The following is a 9,066-nucleotide window of genomic DNA, read 5'->3' as shown; positions in this document are numbered from 1 at the left end:
ACAAGTACAAAATATTCATGCATTTTGGGATTTGGAAAAAGCTAGATGGGAAAAGGTATTTACTATTTAGGCGTGTACCAGTTTTCATGGGAAAAATCAAATCATTTGTGGACCATTTGCATGGTAGGAGAGCAAAAGAAAAAAAAAAAAAATTGTTAATTTTGGGTTAAATTTATTTTATTCTATTTTCATATTTTTCTTTTTAATCTAAACGGATCATTTCCAATTAAACCAAAATGTCCTTTAACTTTGTCTTGACTTTCTTCTAAGATAAAAAAGCTTTATCTTAACTTGAGTATTGACTTTTTATTTTTTGGTTTTAACTTTTAACTTTTAAAATCTTTTCCCTTCCCTCGTTAATGTTAGGTTCCCACCGTTTTTAAAACAAAAGTATTATGAAAACTGTTTTTTCACAACAAATTTTATAAGATTGGGTTTGTTTGGTAGAATGAATTTATTTTTTAACAGTACAAAAACAAGTTTAAAAAAATTGAAATTGAAACTAGTTTTTAGATAATAATTTTTACATCATATGTATTTAGCTCCTATTTTTAAGAACAATTTTCAAAATGCTGAAAAAAAAAATTGTGTTTAGAAGGCCAATTCTAAGAATTTTTTTGTTTTGTTTTTGTTTTAATTTTATGAAAAGTAGTGTAGATTAATTTCTTTTTTTATATTGATAAAACAACAGAGCTCATATACCTTTTTTTTTATTATATATTTATGACAATGATAAAATTTGAAGTGTGATCATTTTTTTGTGATAAAGTTCTCTCCTTAATTTAAAAGATAAAAAAGTTTAGAAAAATTAGTGGGTTTCACTGTTTTTAATTTATTTACAACTATATCATTAAAAATATTTTTTGTATCTTGAAAACATAAGTGGTGTAAAGTAAATATTAAAAGGAAAAAAAAAAAAAAGACAATAATACTTGAATGAGTGTTTGTATAATTTTTCTTTTTAAATATGAAGAGGTGCAATCCTACAAAATTGATATGATGAGGTGCAATTCTACAAGATTGATAGAAATAGAGGGGAGAAAATTTAGAAGTCAGGAGGTTCACCCCTACAAAGCAAATATTTAGTTCACATTGAAATTAGTATAATAAACTCAAGTAGTATTTTTTTTTTTAATCTTTTTTATTATTAACATATGCATGTAAAGCTTTTCAAATACTTGATTATTCCCTTGAACATAGATGATGTTAGGGGTTAAGGGGGAGAAATTTCTAATCCCACCCCCTTAAATAATGAGATTTTTTAGCAGTAATCTAACGTCGAAATTTCATTGTTGGAAGATTAACCTTTAAACTTCATCTATTAATGATAAAGAGATTTGTGGTTCAACTCCTGCTTGCTCAAAAAATCAATTGGTATCTTAGCCTAATGATAAAGAGCAATCATTAAGAGTAGACTGGTACTTATTCAATGTAACTTAAAATTTGTAGAGTGTGACTAGTAACCAAAGCTTAAAAAGTAATTTTACATTTCACATAATAAAATGGTCTTTGTTGTCTCAAACCAAATTTTACCGACGGAGGATGAAATGGTTTTAGTTTGTGATTTTTGTTGTGTTTGTGTTTGGTGAGATGTAGTATAGAGGAAAGAGGTGAATTGTTTTTTTGTTTTTTTTTTTTCTTAAACGTAGATATCATTCAACAATACAGAGAAAGCTACAACAATATACCCAACAACAATATACACAAAAATAGCAACATCAAAGCAATGAAAAGCAAAAGCTAGCTAGCCAGTAAACTATGATAATTAAGAGCCACAAACACTAAGAGCTGGAAAATTTCATTCTATCCTATCATATGCTTTTTGATATCCCCTTGACAATTTTGTGCAAGGGAAAAATTCCTTGAAGATAGTGACTTTATCAAATGTCCTTTCTTATTTATTAAAATTTCCTTGTTTCTTTCAGTGTTGTTGATTTAATATAAAATTTAAGGGTTAATTTGCAATTGTAGTCTTACATTTATTAAAATTAATTTCTTTTTTAATTTTGATGCTCATTTTTTAAGAATACTTAATCATAATTAGTATAATTTAAAATATCATGATCACAATTGGTCAAAATCAATAGGAGTACTTAGCTAACCAATTTCGAAAGTTCAACCCCATATTTATTGAAGTAAGTTTAGGTAAATTCATTAAAATGTATGAAAAAAAATTAAGTAAAATGAAATAATATTGTCAAAATGAAAATGTAACACCAAAAAAAAAAAAGAAAAGAAAAAAAGAAGAAGAAATAAGAAGACAAAAAAAGCATCAATTAACAATGGCATAATATTGTCATATTGGGGGGAGAGTGGGCGGAGGGTTTTAGTACAATAGCATAATATTTTCAACAATAACAAAAATAATATTGTCATAATTTTTGTTTTACAGGCATAAGTGCTTCTACCTAACATTCGAAACAAAATATTGAATTCAATTCCATCTCACTTGAAGTACTTTTTTTTTTTTTTTTTTTGCATTGTTTGAGGAAGTACAATTCTCTTTCTCCGAACATACAGAGATGTTATGACCAATATGTTTGCAAAGCCCAAAAGTCTTCTTTTGTCTTCCTAATTCTCTTCCGTCTTTCATTTATTTTTGCTTTGGATGACTTTTGTCTTTGATAATGGAGGACAATTAATGAAAAAATTTCCATCAATTGTACCATTAACATTGGCATCAACCATTTTTTCCTTCCTACTAAATTTTCATCATCCAACACTAGCAATTATTTTTCACTTAATGAAGCTTCACAACACCAATATGATGATAAATACAAGGGTGGAATATGGTAACAATATTTGTGAAGGAATACACTAAGAATGTGACGACAAAGTATACCCCAAAATTCAATATCTTCAATGGGAAGATCAACCTAAGATTATAAATAGTAAAAAAAAAAAAAAAAATTTATGACACATAAAGATTACAAATATTAACCAAAAAAAAAAAAAAAAAATTATACAACAAAAGAAATCAACGGTAAGTATTGACTTATAATTTGTTTAATGAGTTGGATCAAGTTTATGTGAGAACTAACAAACCCATTTAATAAATGCATTTATATTTTTTGATCATCTAGTTGTTGTCATTCCACCAATAAAATGTCCACGAAAGTAAGATGGTACCCAAAGTGCTTGATTTGATATAAACCAATTAGATGCTTGTTAGTAAGCATGTTATATTTTTCCATAACTTGAGTCCATTGACCCTCAAATTCTTCACATGAGTCTAACTTGTAGAACTCTATGCACCAATTTAAATATTGATTACGAAGAATTGATGTAAACCAACCACTAAATTTAGCGGTAATATGCCATATACAAAAGGCATGTTTTGTGATTGGTAATTCTTTTGATATTGCCTCCATAATCCGTGGATCTTGATCCGCCAAAATTGCCTTGGGTTGTTTCTTCATTAAATATGCAAAATTTTGCTAATTGAACAAAAATTTATTAGAATATGTAAACATTTCAAATGATATGTATTAATATTATTCCACTAATTAATTAAATAAAATGGAAAAATAGTTGTACAAATTTATAAAAGAAATAGCGCGCCTTCATTAACCACCGAAAAGCGCTAGTTGTTTCATTTCGAAGAATTGCTCAACCAAAGAGAATCATCTTTTCATGATTATTGACACCAACAAAAATACCAAAAGGCATATCATAAGCATTTACATTGTAAGTAGTATAAAAAACAACGTTTCTATATTTTTGGTGTCAATCATAACTATGAGGAAGTGACCAAAAAATATATATGCTCTAATCTTTTCTTTTAATCGGTTGTGAATGCATATTGAAACTTAGAATTCATTTCTTTAGCAACTTTACAAAATTGTAAGAGATCCATGGCATTATTCACTCCATGTTTTGTTTCTCATTTTCACATAAATATTATGAATATCCCGTTAAAAAAAAAGGAAGATGTCCATATTTCACATTTTTCTTAAATTCCATAACACGTATTATTTCTCTAAATGAAAGTCTAACTTCTTTGTATAAGAGAATGCAATTTTTATCATCTTCAGTGATATAACTTGATTGGCCAAAAGAAATCGTGCTCCCGAAGGAGACAACAATTAATGATTGTGGTGATCTACAACAAAAATAGTGACATACCTTTCTCTTGGAAAAATGTCTATTGACTTTCGCAATACAATAGTTAGATGAACTTTGATGGATCCACCATTTTAAGTGGTTGTCTACCTTCCTGATAACAAAAGAAATTATGTCTTTCTATTTTTCCAATTTTTTTCTCTAAATGGCCTTTTCGAATTGTAAACCCATTTCGATTTGCATAATATTTATAGAAAATGAAATCTTCTTCTTCACTAAGAAATCATTAACCAACAAAAGGCTCAAATTTTCAATAACCCTCATTTCATCTAATGGACATTCATTCCAATCAATTATTTCCCCTCCACAAGTGTTATTATTTTTCCATCATTTGGGACATCATTTAACTCAACACGATTCCTTGAAACACTTCCATGAATCTCACTTGCAATTAAATCATCATCAATTTGTGCTATATTAAAACAAGAATTAAAAATAAAATCAATATCATATTATACAATAAATGAAATATGGATTACAAATAAAATAAAAATTATAGTACTTTCTTGAGGCAATTCATTTAAGTCAAAGTAATTCATTGGAACAAGTTGATGGGTCTCACTCGCAATTAAATTGTCATCCATTTGTGCTACATTAAAACAAGATTAAAACAATCAACATCATATTTTAGGATAAATGAAAAAAAGATGATACAAAAAATAAAATAAAATAATAGTACATTCTTGAAGTAATTCATTTAAGTGAAAAAAATTCATTTTGACAACTTGATGAGTCTCACTTATAACTAATTTCCCATTGATTAGTGCTGTAGGGTCTCTCTTTGGGGCCCAGGCCCAACAGGTAGGTGATTCTGGCCTAAGGAGCCCTAGACAATGAATTTGTAGAGAGCGGGTTACAGAACTAGGCCCTAACGAAGCGAGTGTTAGTTAACTTTGGACCATGCAACGATTGAACGTAAGAATATCTCCTTCATGTCCACTGGATACCAGGTCCGAGGAGATGTGTGTGTGCACTTCTGTTCCTAATCAAAGGCTATGGTCTTTCTCTCTCTCTTCTGTTCTTTCTTCCACTTTTTCTCGTCCCCTTCTTTACGGGGATTCCCTTCTCTTATATAACCCCCTTTAAGTCATCAGGTTCTTACACTTGTTGATCATCTGGACCTTCACTTGAGTGCTTGTCCCATCGGATATCTCCCCTGTCTTTCTGTGAGTTGTAGTGGCCAAGGTAACATTATTCGCCTGTCTTCTCCACATTAATGCGGCCAGAAAAGTAGTTGCCCTGCATTTAATGTGGCAGCTGTAGTCTCTCCCTTGACATCCTATACTCTCTTCCCTCTCCCTGACTTGTGGGGCTCATCCCCGCTACTAATACTCGTTGGAGCGATTCTTTATGGTTGGTAGGATGCAGGTTTGAGTCGTACTTGGCATGTCCGAGGAGACATTCCTCCTCGGACCTCCTTTTAAATAAGTTTGGGCCCATAAGAATTGGGTCGGGAGCCTTTTTGGCGCCCCACTTTCTCCTCTGACGTGGCTGGACTCTATATGGGGCTCAAGGCCCATTGTTTGATCTGGGGACGTTACCCTTACAATAGCCCCTCAAAATTCTGGTTCTTTCTCTCTTATCCGAGGAGAATAGGCGGGATTTTGACATTTATGGGGTTATTTATTGTGTATTCTTGTTTCACCCGTGTGGAGGTACGCCCCCACGTGCCTCATTACTGCTAATGGCGCTTCGTAACCCATGAGGCACTAATTATTGTGCTTGGCGGCTTTATGTCCTTCTAATCCAACGGCGGGGCGCCAGATCAATGGCTGATATATATATTTTTTTATTTCTCTGGGCGAGAGTAAGCCCGTTCAGTTTCTCCCTGGTATATAAGATTTCCAAGGGACTTACTCCCATTTTTTTTAAAAAACACTTAAGCGTCCCAGAGCAATCCGACATTCTCTTTTGCAAAGCATTTGAAACTCCACATACACTCCCTCGAAGATTCCCAGCGAGCTCCTCACCCGTAAGTGCTCATTTCCCTTTCGTTGCCTTTCTCGGCATTCTTCCTTAAGTAAATCTTCTTCGCATCACCTAGGGTTAGTGGGAAGGGTAAGCTTGAGAAACTGGTAGACTCTCCGGCTGGTATGGAAGGCTTCAGGGCTAAATACCGTATTCCGCCGGGAGTAGGTCTAGAGTATTGCTCTTTGGAAGAGATCTTGATCAAGAGAAAGACGGGGCAGGTCGCCATTCCAATGATAGCCGTTGTGGAGGGAGGAATGATGATTCCTATAGGGAGAATAACTAGGGATTATTTGCGTGGTCATAGGTTGGCCCCCCACTAGTGCGCCACGAACATGTTCCGGATCCTGGGGTGTATAGATGCTCTGAACGAATAGATGAACCTCAACCTCTCATGGCACAACGTAGTTCACCTATATGGATGTCATAGCCTTGTTGACACCCTATTTTGCAACCCGTATTTAACCTCACATGAAGGGTAAAAGGGTAATTTCACATTGGAAATATGCATCTTGATTTTGGTCATTAGATCCTTAATCTCATTTCACCAAAATGATCTTGATGTTGTAACGGTCAAATCGACTGGTCATGAGCCCTAATCGGACCATTAGATTGAAAGTTATTATCAAATCAAGTTTTAATGGCTGAGATGCACCATTACAAATTGAGTTTGACTATATGTGATAATGAATAATTGATTTCAATTGGTTATAAATATAATCAATTCGAGATCGATGATGTGTCATAATTTGATTGGTTAGGACTACATTTTATGGTAGAGTTGCATACACCTAATTAACTAGATAGTTAAATATTAATTTGTGCAATTATCTTTTAATTAGAGTAAATTTAGATCCAATTAAGTCTGAAATGGGAGTAATTGGAGCCATTTAATGTTAATTGGGAGCTAATTTGGGGACCTATTAATGTTAATTGTGCTGAGACCATTTTCTAACAAATGACCTCTGCTTACTATTTCATTGATATCTCTCAAAATATTTTGAATCTGTGAATGAGATTATTTTTCCTAGAAACTAGACATCCGGGGCTTCAATTTGAGCATAAGAATGAGACAATTCCGATCAGAATTGAGGCAGATATGATTTTTCAAAATTGGCTCTATAGGCTGTGACAGCAGCTACGGGAAAACCGAATTTTTGCTTGCTCCTCACTCCCACTAATCTTTCCATTTAATGCACCAGATTTTCCCAAAGGCTAAAATGAGGTCTAGGTTCATGATTCCTTGTCAACTCTCATTAAATGGCCTTCCATTCATATTTCCTCCACCACTACTATATAAACCCCCCTCTCTTTCATTCCAAGGCACAAAAAAATCCCCCTCTCTTCTCTTCTCTTGAGTTCTAGTGAAGTTGAGTAGTCTTGTCATATCTTGGTCTTCCTAAGACTCAAGGTATTGAGTGAGACTCATTCTCCCTCTCCTAGCTCTTCTTTTCCTCCACCCTTAGGACCTCCATCAAGAATCCCCTCTTCCATTATATGGATCTTGCATGAAGGTATAATCCATTCCCTAACTGTTTGTTTATATTGCCATGATGAGAATTTAAGATTAAAGCATGATAATTCCCTTGAATATGTTTGAATGTTCTTATGTGTTCTTCACATGTTCTTAGTTGTTCATCACATGTTCATGCATATCACTAGATTTAATCTTAAATCCACATCAAAAATATGAAAAACATGTTTGTTTAGTAATTCTTTCAAATCCTTGAATCTAGGTTATCACTATCCACACACATTCACTAGAGTTTATTTTTCAATCCAAATGCCATGTTTAATAAATTGAATTAAGATTTATCACAAGTACATACATTAAATTCAACATACAAATTGATTGACATATTGGATGATGTGATATGAATGTTGGCCACCATAGTCTAGAAGACCGGTTTCACCGGGTAAGGTGGGTGCCTAACACCTTCCCATCTTGTAACATAGCCTCCGAGTTTAGATCAAGGGTTAGTAGATCAAATGCTTATCCATGTAATTTTCTATTTTTAAATTGTAACTAGGAAACAAAGTCATGTACTTTATCTTAGATTGTATCTAGGACCAAAACTATGTAATTTTCCTACGATCAATGTAAATTGAATTACAGATTAATAAAATGAGGAATTTTTTTAATTTTTGGTTTTCTTATTTATTCCAATAATTAAATAAGTGGCGACTCCATTGTAAAACCCTTAATCTAAAGGGGAAAATATAACTAGTCGAATCTCCATTTTGAGAGGCAATAACACGACTTCACCCATTCACGTGGGTTTGGCCCAACATTCCTATAAAAACGGGCCGGGGGCGCGGTCTCTCACAAGCCTCAATGAGTCGTATTACCTGAAATCCAGGTTTGACGAGGTGAGGCGGATATCCTGCCTTCCTAAGTCCAACAAAGGCTTGAAGGACGACATTTTGATTGTTTCCGGAGCATGGCACGATGATATTCACTGCCCAGTTAGGGCAGGAACACCAGGTGGGGCATTGTAGGGTTAGATTCCTTGGAGGGGATCTTAGTCTTGAGTTTTCCTTTCTTTGTTTCAGTTTTGGCTTTACTTATTTGTCTCCTCGGACTAACGTAAGCCTTCCTTTCGGCTTTATAGACAAAAAGCGAACAACTCCTCGGCTAAGTTTGGTTAACGCCCCGACACTTAACTTCCTCCTAAGGTCTCAAATCTTTGTGAGCGAGGACAGGCAACTGCGTGTTGCTCCTCTAATCTTGGACTACGAGCCTCTTTCACGCGCTCTAGTGGATGCTGGTCAAGCCATTAGGGATGGAAGTCCCCGATTAGCACGCATCGACGTCTCTATACCAGGTTTTCTTGCTCGGAGAGACTTACCTCTCGTCCAACTGCCTGCTCAACGTGCTCTTCCCGTAGCAGTTGTCCCAGGAGAAGGAGCTGATTCCTCGCACTCGTCCCTTGAGGATCAGATAGACCAATTCCACTTCGTCGAGGAGGGAGAGGC

Source organism: Quercus lobata, chromosome 8 (genome assembly GCF_001633185.2).
Source record: "Quercus lobata isolate SW786 chromosome 8, ValleyOak3.0 Primary Assembly, whole genome shotgun sequence".
NCBI lineage: Eukaryota > Viridiplantae > Streptophyta > Magnoliopsida > Fagales > Fagaceae > Quercus > Quercus lobata.
The sequence above is the reverse complement of the archived record's forward strand: the minus strand, read 5'-3'. Positions refer to the sequence as shown.